This window comes from Zootermopsis nevadensis, unplaced genomic scaffold, assembly GCF_977971745.1.
Source record: "Zootermopsis nevadensis isolate Lab colony 2312 unplaced genomic scaffold, Znev_1.0 Znev_ptg000008l, whole genome shotgun sequence".
Taxonomy (NCBI): Eukaryota; Metazoa; Arthropoda; class Insecta; order Blattodea; family Termopsidae; genus Zootermopsis; species Zootermopsis nevadensis.
In genome coordinates this window covers 8,708,595-8,734,758 of record NW_028259140.1, presented here as the reverse complement: position 1 = coordinate 8,734,758, position 26,164 = coordinate 8,708,595, and the positions used below count along the sequence as shown (strand labels likewise).

At 39.0% G+C, this 26,164-nt stretch overlaps 1 protein-coding gene across 6 annotated transcripts in view; it reads right to left on the bottom strand.

Annotated features, from left to right (window-relative positions):
* Positions 1-26,164, bottom strand: part of LOC110839369 (leucine zipper putative tumor suppressor 2 homolog) — a 62,899-nt gene that overhangs the window by 21,743 nt on the left and 14,992 nt on the right. For 2 of the 6 annotated variants that reach the window (XM_087344999.1, XM_087345003.1), the window contains exons 1-2: positions 18,917-19,216; positions 5,069-5,109 (exon numbers count right to left, since the gene is read on the bottom strand). The exons of 1 other annotated variant lie outside the window; for it this stretch is intronic. The gene's annotated coding sequence lies outside the window, so the exon portion shown is untranslated. Of the gene's footprint in view, positions 1-5,068; positions 5,110-18,916; positions 19,218-26,164 lie in introns of those variants that run through there. 3 more of the 6 variants (XM_087345002.1, XM_087345000.1, XM_022083520.2) reach the window with 3 other exon arrangements.

The following is a 26,164-nucleotide window of genomic DNA, read 5'->3' as shown; positions in this document are numbered from 1 at the left end:
GTACTCACCGCAACTCCTACTATCATTTGCATCAACAGCTTATGATGCGATGTTTTTACAAAAGCGATTTCTCTTTGTCATTTTTCTTGAAACCCCCCTCCCCGCATTTAATCTTGGGCACTATACCTCAACTTCTCACATCTTATTTATAAGGCCAAACACACGCGTTGGGACAGACACGAAGTACAAGAAGCACTGTGGAGTAAAACACGTGTCCTTTCCCACCACGAGCTGTAAGTAACGGATCTCAGATGACCCGTACTCAGTCATGGGTCACCTGCCTTCATCTTGCATTCATCATTTTTAAAGCCGCTTATTTTTTATTTATTTTCTCTTATGCACCTTGTCTTTAATCCTCTAAAGGATAGAGAAACAACACGAAAACCAGGATGGGAGATTCCACGACTCGGATATTACAAGTGATGTCTTTTGGGAAAACAATCGAGGAACCCAGACACATGAAAATAAAATATTTGCGCTTACTGTACTTGTCTCCTTCCGCCCCTACAAGGCAACTAACTAACGTTTCCATCATAATCAATCTAACCTGCACCAAGTTACAATGTCCCATCGACAAACGTCAACAGGTAGATATTTCGGGTAGTTACAGTGCCATTCCAGGACTCAGACGCATGAAAATGGAATGTCTGTGTTTGCTATAATCTAATCTAATTTAATTTTAAGAATTTCTGGTTTTTACATATCCATCACAACACCAAATGTTCACGTCCTATATTTTATTGTACACATTTTGATCTACTTTAACCATCTACCGACGACTGAATTGCTCGTAGTGTTGACGCAAAACTGTTCAAGTGTAGAAATGTGAAGTGACATCCAACTGCATATGTCCCTACCGAGTTTCACGACAACACTGAATTATCTAATTCTGATATGAGATTTAATCGAAGGGAATAAACAGCTTGTTAAGAGTCATTTCAGATCACTAATAAATCACAGGGTGTCAATAAAAATGGACAGCATCTGCAACGTCAGGCAATCACCCCAACAACTTCGTACTTTCTAACTCAAGTCGACCAGAAAAACACGGGAGTCACTTTTGGCCGACCCAACTCCCCTGAAGCCGCCCTCGGCCACCCACACAACACACGCTACCAACTGTCATTCTATTTCGGACCAGTTATAAGTATACAGCACGGTTTACAACCCGTGGGTCGCACGGGACCCCACCAATGAGCTTTCCGAGATCCGTTCACATTTTGTAATATTTTATCGCCCTGTGCGACGAAAAATAATATCAGCCTGAATTAAATATTTAAACTTACGTGAAGCTATTAATATAAACAGCACAAAATAAAAATCGATCACTATTGCCTTATTTGGTGCAAGGAAAGATGTAACGGTACACGGAAGGTAAATTACTACCGAATAAATTACAATGAATATTAGAAGACCAATCGTTGAAGAAAAATATTGAATAAAATGTAAACCAGTAGGATTTGAGGTTTTCGCAGCAATGTAAGTGAAGATGGTCTTCAAGGTTGTAGCGCCGTATAGACCTTTGAGAGTATATCGATGTTTCTTCGAAGTGCCATGAGGATAAAGGCATCAGGTGATCCGAAACTAAAATATACAATAAAAAATAATACACTACACTACAACCCAGAAGACGACAGTCTGTAAAATGTGAACATGTTTGTAACAGTCAGTCAGTACCATTTGTAGCAAATGACTTTGGAAGTTTCAATAAATTGTCAGTTTAGAACGCCGCCACTCGTGAGTCAATTAGAAATGTTAAAAGTAGTCCTAGAACGTGAAAGTTTGCGAACACTTAGTCCATGATTTGTTACCATATAAGAGTTCGATACCATTTTTGGATATTGCGGGGTAATTAATTTAGTCAGTGAGGCGAGAAATTTAAGGCCAACGTCCTTATATTCAAGGTCAATGCCATCAGCAATAGTGCAACTAGTAAGGAGATAACACTGCTCAAATGTTTAGCTATAGGCAAATCAAGCAGAACCAACATTACTACGTAACTCGAGGAATAAAATCTTATAACTAACCGACCCCACGAAGCACAGTCCTTAAGAAGCTGATGGTCACTCAGGTAATCAATAACTTACAATTTATTTATATATAATTCATTTACTACGTATACATGCATAAATATTTTTGTATCTCTATCGCTTTTACTGTAAGTTACATTTTTGTTGGTATCGTCATGAAGCCGGCACCAGTTAGACGTTTTACGTCTAGGGCTCTATCTTCGGGAGAACCACCCACTCTCATCGGTACTACCTGGATATTATGCTGGGTAGACCACAATGCCGGTACGGACCGGTATGGACAGACTGGCATATAATAATAATAATAATCATCCACTGCTTTAACGGTCTACTACTCGCTCCATCTGCATGTAGGTCTCCAGAATGACTCTTTGCTTCAAATTTTAGGCCTACGCTCAACCCATATTCTTTCATTTGAATAGAATTATGATTTTCCTTCTTGTTTCTTAGATCCAAACACAGTAATCGCTGTCCAACCGCGGCGGATTGCGTTCTTATAAAACATCACAACTGGCTAGTCCAAGGCCTTGTGTAAAATTATCGGTTAGGAAAATCGCGACTCATCAAAGCCTAAGTTGTGTGTTCCTTCACTACGCACAAACATATGTAATAATATTAGATACAAAATTTAAAAAAGTGTCACAAAAAGACAGACCGAAATCATAATCTGCTTAGCCAGAAACCGGTTTCGAATGTCAATACAGGTCTCTCCGGAGCACATGCAGATTTTTGGTACGGAAGCGCTCTCTCTCTCTCTCTCTCTCTCTCTCTCTCTCTTTTGTGTGTACACGAATAAAATCCGAAATGACATGAAACCAAATACTGCAAATGGCCAAAATGGACACAAATGAAGACCAGGTTTGGCAGGCCAGAACCGTGTTCTCAATACACGCCCTTCACACCCAAGTTTTACACGTAGGAAAGAAATAAAAAAATGTCTCAATGGGAGACACGACTTTTCTTACGATGCGTTATGCCTAGGACACCAGAACGAAAACCTCCGATGTTTCTGATTAGGCAGTTGAGGAGACACATCTCTTTCAATAGCATACTAATGAACCTAACAGCTGATTTAAAACCCGTCCAATCACCTGTGAACACACGACCAGTCACGAAGCAGCTTCATGACGTCATCAGCCTCCACAGGGCAAGGAGAATGGAGCGCAGTTGCCTTATTTTTGCTGATAATTGTTTTTGAATTTAGTAACGGTTACTGTATCAACTGAAGAGCTTGGGTAGTTCAGAATGATAAAATATATTAGCAAAAATAAGGAGGTAGTCTTGAACTCTTAAAAGGATTTTCCCCGAATTTTCTCGAAGGAAAACCACGAAAAACCTCAGTCAGGATACAGTGGGTTTTTTTTCTGGATCCACTGAACAAAACAGGGTGGACAGGTGTGTGTAGTGCGCAATTCTATGACACATTTAAAGTTAATCTTCTTTCTTATTACGTCTAACTATAGAGAAACAGATTCAAAGTCATATGTTGGGAAACCAGATCGAGTTGAAACACATTGCTTCGTTCGAGTTCACTGACACTCAATAACCCATGAACCAATATAGGCCTCTACGTGATAATCAATTAACTGTGTTCAGAAAAACTGGAATTTCTTTGTTCCTTTATGGTCTACCCTATCTGCCAAGTGAGTGAAGACAGCTCAGAACTAGCAGCGTAGCACAGCTAGCAACGTTGTATTGGTGACTTTGAGCCACGCAGATGAGGGCGGGGACGTGAGGTCCCTCCGTGACCTTGAAGCATGCAATTTGGTGACAGCACAGAACACTTCAAAAAACTCTACTACAGAAAATGTATTAATGATGAATTTCATTCTGCAAACAAGTCGCATTTTTTCTGTATGTCTGTTAGATTACGCTATCCACTCCACGAAAGGATGTTTCCACTTATGTAACAAAATCCTGTTGTCCAAAGTTGAAATGGACGATATTTCTTAAAGATGTACCGAGAACACAGCATGAAAAGGGTTAGTGATAACTTGTGAAAACACCTAAATAGTACCAAAGTTACTTCAAAAGAGAAAAGTGTTAAGTCATGCCGAAATAAAGTCTCTGGACTTGCAAGGTAGGCCTACAGAGTTTGAAATTTTATACCTGAACCGTACTTCTATGAAATGTATTCAATTAACTATCGAAAACATGTGATATTCATTCAGTTACCTTCCTTATTTGGGAAGTTGTTAAAATTCCACCTAACAGCACCAAGGTTTTTCAATGGAATAAAATAGACCGACGTAAAAGACGGATAGCCTTCAATTATCTGTAAGCTTACTTACAACCGTAACACAAAACGAATCGTGATCAACACATATTAAAGACTATTTATGCCCCGAGTCTGTAGGTTAGAACGCCATCTGCAACCTATTATAACGGTAAGGCATAAAGAGATCTTAGACTATCAATTTATATTCCACATATAAATTTCTCCGTGTTCGTGGCATGCCACTTCAAGCAGTCGATTGTCAACTAGAATCATAATATGCGCTAAGCGGTTTAGAACAAGTAAAGCGGTTGGCATTCATTCGGACGATACGTGGTTCGATTCTCAATTGTGTAATGGGCATGTAACTAAAGCCATTCCAACGGCCACAGACAACGTGAAATATAATACGAACACATGAACAACATTCACAAACATTAAACATACTTTCAACAGTAATGTGGTTGTTGTAACACAGTGACAGCGGGAAGAAGTTGTGATCCGCCACGCTCCTGAACTTTCAGTTTACTTTTAATACCAAGAATTTAGTGATTTTTCCACATTCTATTGCCCCACTCCCCGAATCGGACTTTGCCGAGTTCTGCGCACCTTCAATCGACGAGGTTGTTTGACGATCACTGTATTAAGTTCATGGTTTCAGAAAAATAAGTTAAAATCTGAAACACTTATGTCACCAAATGGATACAGGAACTTACGTACAAACCATTGCATCTAATAAATGGATTTCGCAGAAACAACCACAATCCCTCAGAATCGTTATAAAACAGACGTAAGGTAAATGAAGAGAAGGGTTGGTACTTACCTCATGCTACTGCCACAAACACTTAATGAACACACAAACACCTGCAAGCAAACAAAGTAGACGACATAAGTAAAGTTGTCCCGTAGACTAAACTCCAACATATTGCAGGAATAGGAATACATCTCCATGCAACCCTAATCCAGGCACTAGCTTCACGCATCGGTCAAAGCGACCGACAGGAATCACTGAGTCCCACTGAGGAGGAGACCAGTGACTTGTTATATTTTGAGACTAACTTACGTCATATAGACCTACAAGTTCCGTGTACGTTAAATTTGTTGGATACAACAGAAAACAATTGCCGTTTGAAGACATTCCAGACAATTTTTAGGTACGTTAATGGTATATTACTGAACAAAATTTTACATGTCAACCTTCAGTGTTTCAATAGTTACCGCTATTAAACTAGGAGCAAAAGAAAGTGTTTGCAAGGCCGCCCTGTTGTTTTAAATTCTACAAAAGGAAACTTTAATGAAAGCTACGTATTTTTCAATCATCATACATCATTTTCATGATCCTACATTATGTGGCCTTATGTCACTCCCACGTAACAAGTTCGCATATCTGCCATGTTACTGCTGATTTTTGGAAATAAACAAGATGTAATTATAGTGGCCTGAAATAGCACAGCGTCCATACCAAGTTTCGTGAGAATCAGTAAAGTGGTTGCAAAATGAAGTGGGAGACACAAGCACAGAGACGAACAGGATGATGATCTTAAAGCGTTTGTTTTCTTAAAAAAGCAAAATATCACAAAAGGAAAACTTTTTTTCTGAAAGGGTAAATGGACAAACCTGTATACAAGCGAATATGTGAAGTGTTTAAACAGCAAATTAACGTCAATGTTCAACTCCCCTTATAAGCGTCTCAATGAGATTAGACAGACTGTGCATTATCGTGGGAAAGGTCCTGATGCTGTGCGTTGTAGGGCCGGGCCTGAAGTGAAAGGATGTCAACCTCAAGGCAAAGACAATGCAGCAATTTACCATGGTCTTCTGTCGTGTGCATTGCAATGCACGGAGCCCAAATCATCTGAAGTGAACAACGAATTCACTGTTAAACAAGCCCCGAGGAACCGGTAATGTACGTTACGTCTAGGCTTACATTTTATTACGTGTTTCAGCTAGTAATATTGAATGTAGATTTTTTTCCATTGCAAAGGTTTTCTAAACCCTAATCAAGTTATTAAAACGCTTTCAGACTGAACAATTGGGTCTCATAAAACGTGCAGTATTTCCTGACAAGCTGAGCGACTGTAAGTTTCTCAATTAGGATTCTGCTCCATTCGGTTGGTAAAATCTGAGACAACAAAGATCGGGTCTTCAGAAACTCCACTGTTCTACGCGCCGGCAAACATCACTACTTCAGTTGTCTTGTCTGAATGGTTTTTGCAAGGGCATAATTGTCACCAGTAACATAAAACAATGCACGAAATGTAAGTGAGGAAATCCGTGGGTGTTGAAAAATGCCGGGGGTTTTGGGTGTGCCTTGACGCCAGTTGTCCCTGTCGGTACAGTCATCAGAAAAAATTGTTGCTCTTATACTGGAAAAAAACAAGACAATAATTATAGTCCGAATTTTATAACCCACTCCAGACTCTAAAAGAGTACGTACGCTCATGCAACTATCATCGCTGTAAACTCTACTAATAAACCACTAAAATTTTTCAAAGGTGTGCGTGGAAATAAAAAAACATCTAATTCTACATGGAAGACAGAATTCGTGAACTTGGAGAAGCCATGATATTCAAGATACACAGACGTGTCGACTTTAGTGATAGGTACATGGTTGTAAAATGGGTTTCACTGCCACAGAACAAAATATCAGTAAAACCAGTTTACTGGGAGCTTCCTCCTATATTCAGCATTAAATACGGAAATATCTCACTGAATAACCGTTTTCATCCGTACGATACCCCTTTAATTAAGCCTGGGGGTCGGATGTCGAGGTCTGTCAGTAGTTTTCCAGCCCCTAAAGTTTCGTTGCTAGAATATTAGTGAAACAACGGCTTTTAGAACAGAACACGCACGCAAACACAGACAACCAGACACGCATAGTTTAAATAATCCTCTGCAAATTCTTCAATAAGAGTTACATTCTTCTATCACGATGTTAAGAGCTGTAGATATCTGGTATTCTGTGTAGTAACGCTAAGTGAAAATGTAGGTAGATGGCCAACGTTTCTGACGAACATGCTGTTCCCATCTTCAGAACGTTCGTAATATCTACCTTGCAGCGAGCGTAAGCCTCGACTATCTGATTAACAATGCCTGGGTGGCTGAAGTTATCTAATTATGCACTTTATCTTATCGGCTATGCTATGTTACAGCGTATTGAGTACCACTGAACCACGACAGTAAGACGGAATTAATTAATTTTGCGTTTTTCAAAGTGTTAGCCGGGCTAACACGGTTAACGTAAACATTCCGCCCCTAATATTAAAATTGGTATCATTAATAAAACTATGGCGTGGAGGTGTCGAGTGTGTTCAACTGTCTATTATTATTTTCAAGGGTTCTGACGCCTTGTAGTTTTGCACGTGAAACTAACGTGAAGAAGAAATGCATCGCCTTTATCTTCAGGGTTGATTTCAACCCTGAAGATGAACATCCCTGGCATGGCAGAACTACTTTGCGGTCTGAAACTAATTTCATTTTCGTTTCCTTTAAAATTTGTAACTGTGTTGTGTTTCATGACAGAACTGAAACAAAAATTGTGATATAATACTTCCTTCAATAACTGAAACAAGATGGCTAAGTAATGTGGAAATAAACTTCCACGGAAATGCAAGAAGGTGGACGTATGTTGTAAAAGCAACAATAGTGGCGAAATGTGTCAAAGATGAAGATTGAGAAAACAGGATGAATCTGGAGACACCAAAGAACAAAGGGAAGTTGCGTGGAACACACTGATGCTGCAAGGATAACGGATATGTACCTGTTGCCCCAGTGACCTAGAAACTCAGCATCTCCTCTCGAGCTGAGCGCATGACCGCCACTCGCTGTAGGGAAGTTTTATGATCACAGGTTGAAATATTACCTTTTCACTGTACTTAACAAACATTCACTGACGGCGTCTCATAAGAGTGCATAGAATATCTGAACCTGAGGGGTATAAGGCGACAGGCGACGGAGACAGCTGCATAATGAGAAGCCCGACATAATTTGTACGCTTCTCGGTAGATTATTACGATGAAAAAATGAAGGATATCGAGATGGGTGGGACATATAACACTGATATGGTGATGAGAAACATGTACAACATTTTTGTTCAAAATCCTAAAGGGTAGCGATTACCCTGAAAACGCAGCGAAGATATGTGAGAGTAATATTAATATGGATCTTAATAGAGTGACAGGGTATGATCCGGATAGAGCAGGCCCAGGATAAGAACAGATTACGCTTTTGTGAACATGGTAGTGAACTTTGGATTCCAAGAAAGGGACAATTTACTGACAAAGACAAATCAGTTTATCAAGAAGGAATTGAATCCATGGAGTACTTTGTATTTTCAGCACTCTACCTTGCATGATTAAATATCTGTTGGCGTGTTCTTTCACGAAGCGTGTACAATTGCTTCATCTCTAACTACTTCAACGGATATTAACACAATTTAGTACGGAAAATGTACACAAAAAGCAATAAATATGACGAAGGCAGCAAGGACCTCTGAAAAGTCGGTAAACCTCTACCAGAATACAAGACGCAACAAGCCAGCAGACCGCCATCCGTATTCATTACCGTGACAATCTTAATTCTTACACACAAACTAATCAGCGGCATCAGAAACAGAGCTCGCGCCCATTCAGCAGAAGTTATTTCACGTACCTCGAAAGCCTTGAAGGTATCACAAGCAGTAATTCTGGGAGCAGAGCAGGAAGCCATAGAAACCACATAGACGTTGGACAATGAACTAAACGGTTCTTGAAGCCGCAAGACATGGCGGTTTAACCTTCCTGCCTTGTACTTGGCCACACAAGAAGCTTTTAACGGTAATAATAATAATAAAATACAGTTCAGAGTGGTTACCCCATAATTCACATATAAGACTTTGATGACGTTCAAATCTTCTTACAGAAAATCAATGCTCATCTGAATTAAGTCAAACCGTACAGCGGTACTGAGCTATTTCTGGCAACCCTCGGTTGGTTTCTGCTAATTACAATCCTGCTTATTAAAACTTTATAAGGAGCACAAGATGACGTAATCCAAGGCGTGCATGCAACAGTGACTTAAGTAACGCTGTGTATTCTTCACCAGATGCTAACAGAGTGATCATTTCAAGGTCGTACTACGGACAAGACATGAGACACACTGGAACGATGTTAAATGCATGCAAAATTGTATTTGTTGGAACTGAAGGGAGAAAACCTCTTCTGGGGATAAGCACAGGGGCTAACTATGCTAGCCCGCCTAACACTAAACAACCGTTCAGTGTACTCCATATACTGGAAGACAGCAGGACCCTTCTTACAAAATGCCAGATACAGACAGCCAGGCATTGTTGGTCAACTGTCTGAGGATTAGACTCGATATAAACTTAATCCGCAAGTAGCGGCCAAGAAGACAGGAGATTTTTTATTCTCCAAAATGCTACTTGAGATAAGACGACACACACGCTTGACATGAAATGACAAAACATTATTAAAATCTATCTTAAAGAAACAGTGTGTGAGGATGTGGATTGGTGTCGTATGGCTCAGGAAAGTATCCAATGACGGGTGAAGGCGGTAAAGAAACTTGACATCCTTAAAAAGTGGGATTTCTCGACTTGATTATCACAAATTACTATGGTCCACAACGTGCAGGATTATTATCCTGAAGCCTCCCCTCCAACACCTATCTCCTATCATTATCCCTGGTGACAAAATCGGTCTTTTACAATACAGAAAGCAGGTTCAGGAAATAACAAAAAATAACAAGAGTTCCTATTACGTGTTCTGTTGTGTGTAGCACCTGATATAAACATGCGGAATATGAGCAACTTTTTATTTTAATCTACATTCAAAACTGTCTCTTTTTATGTCGACTCGTTAAAGAAAGCGTTGTATAAAAACGTGTCATATGTCAGAATTACTCCAAATAAAACAGCTTTATAAGCTGGATGTTTTATCATCTAAAATATAAAACATGTGTGTTCACAACCTGTCTCTCACCCCAGCGTCTCAATAATGGATTCTGAAACCAGAAATGTGAGGTCTTCGATCAAGAATAGACATGCCACTGAAAAACTGTTAAGGTTAGTGAAATCACGTAGGATATGGCAGGATAATAACGAATGTTACGATAATCCTTGATGCAGGAGAAAGCGTTAGTAGCCTATTGTAACACACTAATATTTGTCTAAGTTATATTTTAATATTATACTCCAATTTAAATTTCGGTCTCCCAAATGGACTCCTATTATCTGGTGAAAATTTATAAATTATGAATATGTATACGTCAAATTGAAGACCTTCAACACAACACGTAGTTATACGACGTGCTTGTAATTTCACAATCATAATGTACGCAACAGGATGCACATATTTCTTGTTCTTGTTATCTCGCTACGGGATTCAAAGTAAAGATTACGAATTACGAAACTGCCCATCCTCCTTTCTCTTTCCCGGTTACAGTACTGTTTTTCCCCTCATAGGGAAAGAGACCAAGTTTCTCATTCATGTAACACAAAACGTAAAAATTATGTTTGTATTTTAATCTCTCGCGATTTAAACGTGAGGCGAAAAATAATTTCATAGGTACATACGCCAATGTCCTCATTCCATGTTTTAGCAGAAAGAATCCTCTCGTCTTACGCTGGTTGAATTTGGTATCGAATGGATTCCCATTTCAAACTCAAATTGTCATCGATTTTTACTGTTTGGCCTAGAAACACAGCCTCACAAAGCAGCAGCTTTTTCATTTGTATGTAAAACACCTTCGCACGCTCCGCCTATCAAAATACCTCTACTCAATTCATCCCTTCAATCTAGAATTGTTCTAAGAAACAAACATTCAAATTACAAAGATTAACAGAATACCCTTTCGGTTATAGTTGTGTGAAACTTCGGGTACCTGAATTCATTGTATATACATACAAATGATATTTACTTGACTTGGAGCGTGTGGATGCGAATCGTGACCGAATATAATAAATAAATTGCCGCATCCATTCCCTTCTAGGCTGCAGTTAGGCACCATTCCAGTTTTCCAACGCTGCCTAATCTAAATCAAACTGAAATATCTGAATCGTGCTTAAAAAGAACATGCTATAATCAATGTGTACTAAGGGCCGCTTTTAAAAACTGGTGAATATTTCGGGAGTTATCAAATGAATGGGGACAATCAAACCGCCTACTTTTACTAATTCTAGGCTTAGACGTGGTCGTTCCTTCGTCTTCCCACGTGCATACACAAATGTGGATTTCATTAACAAACATTTCTAACTTATTTAATTTAATATTAACAGCGGTAAACAAGAGGTTATTTGACACGCGTTTCAAACTTAGCTTACTAAAGTTGAGAAGCGAAAATCTGGAAAGGACAGCTAGAAACATCTAGAAGGGACCCATGCAAAACTTATTACCACGCAGCAACGGAATTTAATGAAAATTAAAAGAATACGCAGGGCGGGGATTCCATTTGTTTAGGATTTTTTGCCTATGTAACGAACCTTGGGTGAATGAAATTATGTAAATTAGATTACATCCATAAAGACATTAAAATCTGAATAAATTTTCATTCTCACTGATGTGAAAGCCCCAAATCTTACAAATTTTAGTAATGTTTGCTACCATTCAGTTCAAAATATTTTATTTTTGTTTCCTGTCTCCAAACAATGGCGGCATAGCCAAACGCGAGGCCCTGGGCAAGATGATTAGCAAGGCCCCTTAATAAAAATACTTAAACCAAAGAAGAATAAATCTGAAATTAATTTAAAGGCTTAATTCTAGGAAGATCTGTTCTTAACTGTGTATCATGAAATATTTCATTCAATAATACCCAAGGCTTGAAAAGAAGGATTCTGTATTTCCGGCATTTTAACAGGTGCCCATTTGTTTTAATTTAATATGGCCGTGTGTTGTAATGGACTTGATCTACGAAGCACGGACTTAAATAATTCTTCTATCTGATCTCTCTCTTTCTCTCTCAAGTAACAGTCTGAAATCTGGTTCTGACTGGCCGGACCTCTCACATGCTAATTAGAATTGGGCAACGATTCACTGCAAAATAAAAAAGTAATCAGTAAGCCGATTGCAACCACGCCTTGACTCCAGTAACATTTCCCTTAGAGGCGTATTCCTTCGGGCCGACCCTTGTTTCAGAGGAGGACTGAGTTTCTCAAGGCGGTTAGGATGAAGATGGCTGTCTTCTGGGTTGTAGCGCCGTGTAGTCTGATGAAGTTCAACGTTTCGAGACTCCTTGCTGCCTCCATTATCAGGGCGATGAGTCCATCTGAAATGTTGAAAAACTTCAACCAGAACACACAGCGCTGAAACCCAGAAGACAGCCATCTTCCTAATTCTTCGGCCATTTTACGAACAATTTATATGCCATTACACACTTGCGCTGTCGACTTAGTGTTTAAAACTTGTTAAATGGGGTCCAGACTATCCTCACGTTCCACAGATACTCATCCCTCTTTAAAGGACGAAAGAAGTCGAGACATCGTACTAGGCTCATTGATGAATCACCAAACGCTATTTACAGCAACTGGTTGGTCTCGATTATCTTTAGATCTTGAAAATTTTCCTGTGCATGCATTGTTCTGTGCTCTAAGAACGTCAAATCGTTACATGACAAGAACACAACCACATTATAAGCTGACCACAAACGACTTCCAAGCAGCGGAATGAACGTAAACACGCTTGGTCATGACGGAACATGACCGGACACGTTCATCTTAGCTGTGTCCCTGCATAGCGCAAAGTTATGAACAAGCATTGATTTTGAACTTCATTCCTCGCATACAGCACCTATGATCCGAGCACTGTAGGCATCTGAGGCGGCAGACAGAGTAATTTTGATCCTTTATGCCTCGTGGCAAATATATGTCCCATCTGATTCAACAATCAAAAAATCTGCATTTGTATTTACGCGTTTCATCTGATTCTTAGTGTAAACACGGATCAGTTCCTTAAACAGCGCCAATAAACTGATCTTTGATATGGTAAAGTGTAGTGTTTCCTTTACGGACTGAATTGTTTACCGTCTTAAAAGGGTTAAACGAGAATGTTATTTGAAACTCCATGTGTAGTAGAGATAAAGATAAGATATCGTTATCTGTAGCCAATAAGCATTTCCCCCCCAAGTTTTCCGTCAAAAAAAAAAAAAAAATTAACGAATGTCACATTTCATCGACGCGTGGTTGCATGCCTCGACGAAGCTGCATATCATTAAGAACTTGAAAATACGAAATCCACTCTGCTGATTAGACACAGGTATCAATAACACGTGTTTCTCGTGCATTTAATTATCGATAAATAAGGCACAGGTCTATACAAAAAGAAAGATGAATTATACACCAACGTGAGGCTACCTCAACCTACAAGCAGTAGGCGACCTCATGACATCCATCACCGTCACATTTGTGTCACAAAAAATTACCTCGCAACAAGCATTGTTTCGTGTATAATAAGACTGTTGTGGTCTGTCACCACCTCTGAGTAGGCGCAAGGCCTCCAACGTATTACAAGGCACAGTCTACATCGAAACATCCCAACCATTTTCCAGAAATAATCTGAAAATCGTACTTCCCGGATAAAAATTTTCTTTACGCTTTCTTAGCACGTATTAAAAGATGACACTTGCATGTTTATAAGCTCGTATGTCTCGTTTATAAAACCATGTAAGTAATTTCGTATGTGGATCTACATCAAGTATCAACAAATTCAATCCGCAGAAAAGCAACCAACGCGTATAACGACGGTCATCTGTAATTTTATTCGCTGTATTGCATATTAACCTTTTCAACATCTCAATTTATGACTGTGTACATTGTTTTATTACATTATAATCTGCTCGTAAACCTAAAAAGGAAGGGATCACTTGTGAGAACAAAGTATAAGATGGAGGATAATATTAAAATGGATCTTAAATACAGAGGACGCGATTCAGTTCACCTTGCTCAGGATAGAATCCAATTGCGGTCCTTGCAAACTGTAAAAACCTTCGAGCTTCATAGGAAGAGGAACACTTAACCAGCTACATTTAGCATCTAAAGGATTCTGATACAGGGAGTTAATGCGGTGTTTTATCTCTCATTCCGATCACAGTTTTAAACACACAATAAATTTACAGCAGGACTAATAATGGGCTCAAAATCAAAGATATAATAGTCAACACGGCATCACAAACCCAGAAAAATAACATCGACAAATTGGCGACATCATTAAGATCTTCAAACGACAGGTTACAGTTCTTTAAAAATAATGCTACGTAAGTTCAGATAGACTGTTCTACCATGCAGAGGCAACTTTATAATTTCTCAACCAAAATGTATAAACACTTCTTGATACGACTGTTAAAAGTGGCAATATTAATGAACGCTATTACAATAAGATACATCTTAAAGGATTTGAAAAGTTGAATGGGTTCTATTAGTTTGTCGCGTAGGTTTAGGTTAGGACAGGTCAAGCTAGGACTTGGCATAGTTTATTAAGTCCTGTGTATCTGCAACAAGTAAAACAAATGAATGCATAATAGCGAACATGTCTTGAAGCCCTGCACTGCAGACTGGAGTTCTAACTCATGACACAGGTTATATACCAATATTCGGATTTCGCACATCCCCTATAAGGCATTCTGCTTTGTACCAGGTCCAGTTTCAATAAGATCTGTCTCCTGTACACAGCACACACACCCTACAAATCACGCCAAATTACGATCCAGGCACCAGAATTACTTGTTAAAGTTAAAATTTATTGGGTAGGTGTAGCTTCTGCTATCCTGAAAGAAGTACTACAGATTATAAGTAAGATAGTGTGCTGGCATCCAATATAAATAATCGAACACGAAGCCTAAATCAAAGGCCCCGGCTGAACCAGAACGCTAACATAAACATTAAACAGGTAGAAACAACCTGACTGTATCGTGAAATAGTAAGTTCAAAACAACTCCTCTTCTCCTTTTGCACTCCACGGAACACGCACTTTGGCCAGCTCCAGGTTTACTTGTCAACAGATCGTTTTATTCGATAATTCAGAACCCTTCGCCATGCGATTCTGTATTTTGGATGAGCTGTCACCTCTACCAGAAGCTAGTGAAGTTTCTAGCACAGAAAAACGCAAAAAGGAACCAAGAACTGTAGTCGGGGCGAATCTGTGAACTCGAGATCCGTTAGAAGCAAAAGGCTAGGGGGTCAGAGGAAGCAACTACTGTCCTTACTACAAACATTTCCCAGCGGCAGTACTTTGTAGCTCGCTGTCTCAATTCCTACGTCGATAAATGTCTTCGGCTTACACAGTAAACGCGTTTGTTATCCTTCTACCAGCGAGCTAGTGACGCAAGCAAACTCATAGATTTTCCCCGACTACAGTATATGTGGAAATCTTGTAAACGCTAGTCAAGTCGGTATATAAAGATTATAATAAAGTTAAGATCATATTTTGAAAATACTTGCTACCATTCATTTAAGAATTGTCCTTTCGTTTCCAACGTAAAAACCTTTACTATTCCTTATTTTATATGAGTATGAAACTTGGTATCTAATCCTAAGAGAATATTGTAGATTTGATATCTTTCAAAACAGGATGTTCACGAAAATATCTGAACTTATACTTGTTAACTGCACTCGTCACCTATTAGCTATCATTCAACGCCTTACAGTTGTCAGGGTAAACACATGAACGATACACGTGGACTTATCATGCAAGTAGACATCAGAAATTTGCACAAACTTCATTTTCGCAAACTTAAGAACACCTAGAAGACAGGGACAGAAGGTAAGGTTACATAAAATAGATGCTGAAGATTTCTGTCTTCTGGGCTGTTTCGCTGTGTAGTCTGGTAGACGTTTACCGACGTTTCACAGTAGCTTACTTCATGTTTATGTCGCCCTGACGATGAAGGAGGTTAGCAGCTCTGAAACGTCGGCAAACTTCTACCAGACTATACGGCAAAAATCTCAGAAAAGTAAGTGCAATTTTACTAAATAAATTTTACTGAAAGTTCGGGCTAATTTCATTTGGATCAGTGTAGGATCCAGTGGTGGGCTTAAGGCTGGGAATTTTTTGGGGCAGCTTAGTGGCTATCAGCTTCTCAAGAACACTGCTCCATGGAGTTGTTTGGTATTATACTTTCACGAATTAATAATATTAATTTTCAGAAATAACCTGGTTATAACCTCTTCTCTGTTTGGTCCTGAAAACATGAAGATGTATGTTTCCTGACTTATGGTTCTGTCTGTACAAAGATCAGGGACTGCCACAGATCATTAAGTGACAACCATGCAGCCAAGATACGGTATTGTTCGCTTGATATCGTGACATTCTTTTCTTTCACATCGTTCCACCTACCCATATCACTGAACTTTCGTGGCTTGTTTAATGTCGCACTACAGTTATTGCAGATAAATTGTTAATCACGGGGCGCGCTGAACTATAAACAGACTACATGATTTTCATCTTGGGTAAACAAGCGAGACAACACGAAAATATTTCAAGCTTATGCTAGGATCAGCATGAAAAATAATTGTTGCATTTACTTTCTATTTTTGAATGTTAATTCTAATTACACATAGCTTTAAATTTGTATTTTAACTACGTCAATATGATAGAATCCTTGTTGAAAAGTCAAACAATCGATAAGAGAAAGAAAACCATTGCTGTTTATGGAACTCGATTCCGTCAGTGATTTTCATTCTGAGCCAGATGAATCCAATCCACATCAACACACTATCTCTCTAATACCAACAGACCCCTTTCCCTAAAATGTTGCAGTTTGATATAACTTTTACGATTAAAATAATACCGAATTTATGACAAAATGCAGGACCACCAAAACTCTCTGACGAGTTCTAACCTTGCCAAGGTTCACAACCAACCACAAATATTAGCGTTTTCCTTTGCGTCTATTCGTGAAGAATAATAAAGGAGGTGAATGTCATATGAAGAAATATACACAAGGTCTGACAATTAAGTTCCCAGAAGAGAAGTTCTAGAAATGTTTTGAACAGTTGAAACGCCTACTCACCAAGTGTATTTACGCACACGAAGACTACATCGAACATGACATAACCATTAGTGTGTAATTAAATACAGCTTTTATGGGGCTATTAAGTGAATTTGTCACACCTCGTACAATACCTTAAATTTTATAGCATTTCTCTCAGACTCTTCGACAACTTAGAATTATATATATCTACACAGATGACAAGAACATCCAATAAACAGAAGGGGCAATTTTAATTCTTGTAACCGGAACAAGCGTGGAGCTATATCCGCCACGCTGTTGAAAGATGTAACGTAAGCTGACCTGATCAATTATTATTCCTCGACTACTTGTCAAATTTGCAAACCTTTTACATGAACTTGGTAATTTATTATGTAAGCTCTACATCAAGTACTATGTAGGGTTCTAGCTGCAGTGTCTGACAATATTTAAACATCTTCGAAATATATTTGAGAATCCGTGTCGCTAATGCCGCCTTGTATTAGATTGTTCTTTAAAACCTCTTAATGGCGGGGCCCTGAAATGTCTCTGGTAAGATAGCAGAAGTGTTTTAAATCGGTGAGGATGGGGAATAGTTCTTTCAGGCAAAGTGGCCGGAGTCTGACAAACAATTTATCTTCCTGCCTCTTCCTAGTCGGACACCACTCGTCGCTTTGAGCCAGTCCTGAAACTCAGGTCAAGACCCGACCACTCTTTATCAATTTCCAAACTCAGACAGAAAGACTCACAGACAAATACATTTCACGTAAATATGACAGTCTTCTAGGATGGGGCGTGAGGTCTGTTGGACGTTCACTGACGTTTCAGAGACGCTTACTGCCTCCATCATCAAGGTGCAATAATCGTTCTCGTGACGAAGGCGGTAATCTCCTCTGAAACGTCGGTAAAATTCTAACAGACCATACGTCGCAACATCCCAGAAGACAACCATCTTCATTTTCGCAGCCGACAGAACCTGATATTTCACATTTTACGTACGATGTCCATGTGCCTACATGATGAATGGGATAGTAATCCCAGGGCTAAGAGCACCCCGGAACGCACTGGGGAGTAGGGTGGTTGTTAACCCAGAACCGATGCAACGGACAAATTCCATGCCTTGCCGGGAATCGAACCCCGTCGTCCAGCACGTACTCGCTCACTTTACTGACAAACTTAGCCTGGTCCATAGGTTATATTATATGTTGTCTTTTATTAGGACTGCTATCATAGAGGAAAAACAATTTCATTTTTTAAAACAACTGTTGACAAATTACAGGCCTGTATTACCATTCGCCGTGTCAGGGTAAGTTAAGTTCTCGCAAATCATTTTTACTGATATTTCAAAAAATTGTAGGGATATGATTATGCAATTTACACATGAACGTAAGGCTCAAGTGACAGTTCTGCTATTAAATATTGACGGTAAAATAGCAAACGTACTTCTATTGTAATTTTTGGACTGGCGAATCATTTACATTGGACAACGTTAACATTCATTTCATTCGCAAGTCCAACATAAGCATCAAACAGCGATATTTGGTTGTTTTCCCTATTCGATCAACTCAAAAGCGTTCTTTTTAAAGTAAACTGTTAACAACGGCAAACAAATCCTCCAACAGGCCAACTGAATTAGCTTGAGGCTGTTACTTCACTGTTTAACGAATTCGTAGAAATTCATTGCAAATAATTAATTAAAAACTACGCCAAAACTTACCTTCAACTTAATTCTTCTTCGATGTCTGAATACACTTCCCACATTAGAAAGAGATTCTATTTCAAAAATGTCAAATTCACTCAGGCTTTCAAATTTACTACTGAGTCATAAAGGAAATATCTCCGGTCAAAATCACGGAACAAGTTAATTCAGGCTTCCATAAATTCTTTCAACTCTTATTTGATACCAATATCTATTAACACGAAAACAGTCCTATTCAACACACACATAACCTCTTGTGTGTCTGTATGGACACACTAAGCACCACTCACTACTCACACCGGCAGGTCTATTCGCCATGCCTTGACCCCCTCCCCTCAACCAATGCATGCTTCTAGCTCGTGCCCATTCAGCGCCACCACACGGCAGGTGCTATAACTATCCCCCCAATTCGCCATTCAATAAAAACAATACCACATTCTCGGACTATCATTAATAATTTGAATGAGAACTAATTAATCATAACACTGCACTGCTGTGTGTTCAAAAATAATCTGCAAGATAAATAATAGTCTGTATCATTCAGTGCAGAAACTGCGTAATGAATAGCTTCATAATTTATTTCAAATCAAGAACGATGAGATGGGAGCAGCTTGTAGCAGGAATGAAGTCATGACATACGCAGACAGAAATTTAGTCCAAGAGTCCAAATTCTTCTGGCTCTGGATACAGATTAGCGGCAAGTTTTTGTGAATTTTGTAATGAACTTACGAATCCCATTGAAGGCAGGCAGTCCAGTAATTATTAACTTCTCAAAAAAAAAGAATGGATCTGTAGTTGGTCTCGAAGATCAACGGTTCAGAAGCAACAATTTGCCATGTCTGCATTCGTAGACGCTCCTACATACAGGCCTGTAAGATGCGTAAATCATAACATAACAAACTGGGAGCAAAGTGGTTAGCATTTCTGCTTCGCATTTGGAAGTTCTCCGGTTTAAATCTCGGTCCGAAAATAGAGTACCCTGACAGCTTTCTATGTGTGATCCGTAGACTTTATTTAACTGCTGTTAGACATTTCAATAAAAATGTGTTGTACGTTTTATTTCACATTTTCTCGTAATTCTTGACGGGCAATTTTCTTGTTTTTAATGTATTATCTCCTATGACTTATCAGGAGTTTATTAACTTAATTTTTTGGTATTTTAAACTGAGATATTCAGATATCAGAAGTTTAACTAAAATTTTCAACATGTGGAAATCGAAGTGTTGAAGAATTGGCAGTTTATGAAACATGGAATGGTGGATTTACGAACTTACATGGACTCCCCTTGTCGCAGCAACTCTTTGTTGCAACTGTACATAGCCCGCTAGAATACTGTGGGCTGGTATTTACTGGCTCGCTCCAATCATTTCGTTTTGGTCCAGCAGAGACTAGAGACAAGGTCATGAACGCTGATGCTCAAGATTTTAGTGATTTATGAGGCCGGAATAGGGGTTCCATTACTGCGTACAACAACAGGGGAAATGTCCACCTGAATTCCGACTAAATTTTATGAGTGTTTTCGTATTTGTTTTACTTATTCTTTGTTTTACACGTGTGAGAGTGTTTTTTATATATGATAAAATGGTAGGTTAATACAATACAACACAAAGGGAAGACTATGCCTAAAATGTATTACTGTCAATCAAAGTTTTATTAAGACGCTCCTCCCAAAGAGACAATACTGATGCAGTAACGGAACTTCTTCGTGACAGAAAATGTCAAAGATAAACCAAGAAGTGGAAGGCTATCAACAAGATTAGAACAGTGTGCAGAAGTCACTGCATTTGTGTGGACGTGACCATGAAAATCTCTACGAACACCAGAAGCAACATGAAAAATGACTATGGACTGAAAGCTTATCGATGACGTTTTTCAATTAGTTTTGAAGACGATGTTCTTCTTAACGCTCCCTGCTTGTTTGAGGTTGTCAAGGCGGTGAAGCAGTCGATGCTGGTAAAGGTTGCAAAGACGTGTTCAGATACACTCCAACGTTTCGGAGAAATATATTTCCTCCATCTTCAAGACTGAAGTCCACGACACAAATGGAACCCCTGAAAACTCTAGACGCGTAGCTACAACACGACACAGACACTGTGCTCGAGGAAACCTGAATGAGAGGCAATACCTAAAGAAGTCTTAATCTCTCACCATGGGACAATGCGATGTGGGAAATGATGTGTTCAAACTGTCAGCTTCTACATTTGTATTCTTTTCTAAAGAGTTAATTATGTTTCTCCCTTGTTGTACATAATTTTATGGTTGCAGATTTTAATTTTAGGACTCCTTCATTATTATGTTTAGCTTAAGGAGTTAGAATGACACAAAATAAATTTGGAAACACCGATAATGTGCTTAGAAACTTCCGCAAAATAAAGTTTGAAACTACTGGCAGTTGTAGAATTTGGAATTTTCGTAATAAGAAGAATATGTTCATAAGAAGCTGTCAATCACAGTTCGTACTGTTTAGTGACACATGTCACTGGTTACAGTAATTCTTGTAGATAGAGTAGGGCTCTCCGTGGATTAGATTTTCCGTATCTGGGGAATGTACTAAAAATTATTGAGCAAAATTAGTTTTGGTTCGTACTGGCCCCATATAACTTCTGCTTTTAAAAATTCATTTTTAATTACGCTTTTTCAGCAGCTCACACTAAATAACGTCGAATGAGATGACAGAAAGCGGTCGTGACCTAACTTGGGGTATTATCCCACCATCTTCCTGGAGTGACTGAGGAAAACCACAGTCAGGATAGCCGGTCTCCGGACCGAGATTTGAACCCGGGGCCTCCTGAATACGAAACAGGAGTGTCAACCACTCGATAACGAAGATCGGTACTTTAAATGAACCACAAATCGAATTTCTTTAATTTTTAAAGAAAAGTTTCTTGCAAGACATTTTCCGATATTTACACTGTTTTTCGTGGTTTTCCTCACTTATACCAAGCAAGTTCAGGGACAGTACCTCAAATTCGGAGACAACCTTTCGCATCCATTCCAAATCATTAATCACTAATCACCCTGTAATTCAGCGCCACATAATCTAAGCAACTAAAAGCGTTGTTAAATAAACCATAAATAAATTAAATAAAAGTTAGATTTTGATCATACACTTAATGAAGTATAACAAAATACAATTCGCAATATTATTCGTTTTAATGTCTGTAGAGTGATTAGCTTCACAATAATAAATTTGTTTCAGCAACAAATTAGCATCAAGATCAATTGAACGTTCCGACAGCAGACGTATCGTGATTAATTAATCCTTCATCAAAGACTCCCTGCCGCTTGTCTTAATAGGATCCAAGCATTTTAAAATCATTTGCAATTGACGGTACCTGAATCGGATCGTTGCACGAAGAAGATACGGAAGAAATGGCTAAACTGTTTTGTCTGCGATGCTATCTCGTTGAATGTTCGAAAGTAACTGTAATCTCTTCCTAATTTGGCCACAGCCAAACTGTACAGAGTCGCCAGTAGCATGCAATTACCAACCCGAACCGGGAAAATAAGACTCGTTGTTCTCTATTCAATTGAAATGAGACGTCATCAGTTCTGAGAAGCCGTTATTGCGATTTGATTAAGCGGTAAAAGAAGCTTTGCCTTCAACAGACAATTGTCATCAGAACTCCCTACTTCTAACGTAGAAATGGGATCCAAACAAACTGCAGATGTTTATTCACGTGGCATTTACGCACTGAACTGTAAAAGCTAATATTCTGAGTAAATGAATGAATATGTGACACACTTCGTACACTGCCATCTTCAGGACAGTAATACTTGCATGCGGATGTGTGTCACTGGTAACGAAAGAAATAATTCTGTACTACTCTTTGAATTGGAGACACGTTATGTCTTCTTTGAGGTAGGAGCGAAACTTAATACTTCCATCTCCAGTCTGTTAAGAGCAAAATACACTCAGGGTACGTATGAATGAATTCAGTTCGACATCCCTTTCCAGACATTCCAAATGTGCTCTTACCGCCACATCACGTTGGTCACTGCTGTACCAACATGGTCTGAGGTCACTTTTGCACCTGAGGTCATTCTAAGTTATCCAAAAGCACTATTGTGTCTTGGGCCATTTTTGCACTAAAGCGATCCAAGATGATTGTTGCGCAACGTTTTCCAACGATGATCCCCGGCCATGCAGGTTGCCTACACCGTACGAAAAACACGACAGACAGACACAGACGGGCCCACAAAGTGTTCCCCGCTCACGACAGAACGTGAAGAACATAAACTAACTCCATGGGACAGTCCTTGAGAAACTTCGGCAGTCAAGGACCCCCCCCCCCCCCGCCTTATATGGAATCAAAAAGTTCATTGCCGTATTCATAACAGTCCGCCACTGGGCTCTATACTCGGGCAGATGAATCCAATCCACACTCTCAGCACCTATAGGTTTGAGATCGTTTTAAATATTATCCTTTCATCAATGTCCAGTCTTCCAACTGTTCTCTTCTCTTCAGGCATATATCAAAGTTTCTGTATGAATTTCACTCCTCTCCATGCGTGCTACATGCCCAGTCCAACTTGTCCTTAGTTTGATCATCCTAATAATATCTGGTGAATAGTACGTACGATGATCAATCCTATATGGCAATTATTGTCTTTAAAGTACTGATGTTAGTATATGCGTTAGAACGGGTGCAAAGGAAAGCATGTAAATTTGCATATCACAGGAGCGATTCGAACTGGGAAACCCTGGCACAGCGTAGAAAGATAGCACGAATATGTGCTCTCTTCAAGGCGTACACGGGAGATCGGGCATGGAAAGCTATAGGTGTCAGATTGCAAAGGCCATACTACCTGAGCAGAGTCGATCATATTCGGAAAGTTAGGAGCAGAAAACAAAGAACAGATATCGGAAAATATTCCTTTGTAAATAGGACCATCCAACTCTGGAACCAGCTACCTGCTGAGGTTTTAGGGACTCTCTCCTGTAAACCAAGTACGTTTAGGAAGAAGGTTAGGAAAGTGATAAATGAGGTGAAGTAAAGGGAATAGATGGGTGGGTGCAGTGAAGGGGGGTAAATTGGGGTGAGGATGGGAAGGTTTCATAAGTGTAGTGAAGTGAAGAGAAGGTCCTGATGAAACGTGTGATTCATTACTGTTACTGACTTATGTCTAGTTGGTATTAATTTTTAAGTTATGTACTTTAGGTTATACGGTTTTGTAATATTATGAGCTGTTTTATTTTGAGTGTGGTGTGTTGTTTTGTTTTGTCTTATTGTTCTTGTTGTGCCTTATGCTTTTTGTGTCTCATTGTTTTTGTTGTGTCATGTCTTTTTGTCTTACTGTATTGTTGTGTCTCATTGCTTTGTTGTGTCTTACTGTTCTTGTTGTGCCTTATGTTTTTTGTGTCTCATTGTTTTGTTGTCTTATTGTTTTGTTGTGTCTTATGTCTTTTTGTCTTACTGTTTTGTTGTGTCTCATTGTTCTGTTGTTTCTTATTGTTATTGTTTGTGTTGTCTTATGTTTTTTGTGTTATTGTTTTGTTCTGTTTCATTGTTCTCTTGTTTCTTATTGTTTTTGTTGTCTTATGATTTTTGTGTCTTATTGTTTTGTTCTGTCTCATTGTTCTGTTGTTTCTTATTGTTTTTGTTGTCTTATGTTTTGTTGTGTCTTATTGTAGGACCACTGCCACCGGGTAAAAACCCATTTGCAGTCAAATAAATAATAATAATAAAAAAAAAAATAATATTAAATTTAGTACTGATAATTATCAGCCCCAAAATTATAATTTTTGGGCTTTGTACCATCGATCTATATTATGTAAACAGTGATTGGGATTTGCCCACTCTAACAGATCCATCCAATCAGATTACCCTCACCTGAAGAGGAGAACAGATTCACCACCATAAACGTGGTGATGGTGTATTTCTCTAATAAATGACAATGAATAAAGTTCGAAAACTATTAACAATAACGTACTATGAGGCTTCCCATTACGCAGTTTTCTCGTCTCCTATGCCCCTGTTCCCTCCTCATTTCCAGGTTCAAACATTACCTTCTAACACCTTCAGTCCAATTTTTTCCCTTAAAAATGAAAACCGCATAAAAGAAGAATGTGACATACGTTATATGAATGTAAAACTTTTCCTGGGATTCTGCGGGTCGCCGATGAAAGACAATTAACAAATGGGTATTGAAGAGAATATTTGGACGAAAGAGAAACAAAGTAACGCCAGGATGGAGACAATGACATAATTTGAAACTTCACAATTTGCACTGTATACCTAAAACTATCGCCATTACGGAGAACTTTGGGTTTTTCCCGTATCCTAGCAACGGCTTGGGTTTCCCCGAGCGTGACAGGAATAGCATATTATACAATGCAGGATGGATGGATGGATTAACAGCGTGATAAATCAAGAAGAATGATAAGATTCACACACCAGCCTTATATTTTTAGAATTGAGACAGAAAGACGAAATATTCTGTTAGATTTGAGGTTTTCACAGCGGTGAGTATAAAGATTTCTGTCTTCTGGGTTGTTGCGCTGTGTAGTCTGGTAGATTTCCACCAACGTTTCAGAGGTCATACTGCCTTCGTCATCAGGGCGATTCATCGCAACAACCCAGAAGACAGAAATATTTATACAAAATATTCTGCCGAAGAACAACTGTTTGTTTTCCCCCAAGATGAAGTGGCCGGTCCTCTCACCTCCTTCTAATGTCGAGATTAAGAATGCGTGGCACTTTACCTCCACTTTTCCATACGTCTTCATGGTGTGGTGCTAATTAACCACAGATTTGCCCTTGATCTTAAGGTCAATGATCCTTCTCTAATGCGTCTTCAATTGATGGTATCTTACAATGTAAAAGGCATTACTTGAAATAGGTTTCATGTGTACCCGTTTCAATGACAGGTAGACAGTAACTCAGTAATTCTCGTTGCTGTACTACTGTCACATAAACTACGTCCTACAAAGAGAAACCCAGGCAATTTTCCAACAACAAACAGGTAAACTGGTCTCTGATTGGTCGATACAATTTATGGTGCCATACTCTACCTACACGGACAACAACAAGACTCTGAACCTGTCTTCTGTGTGGACTGTGCCGAAACTTGATTCCAAGGTGGCACTAATATCTTCCAATACAGAAGAACGATATGGCAGATCATGCTTTATTCGGTTCAGAAAACATTTTTTCTATCTGTTCCCTTTGCATATTCTTTATAGCCTAACTCTCGTTATATTAGATTATTTTAATTCCATACAACGATATTTCAAAATCCAGTGTGTAAAAGATGTGGCAGGAA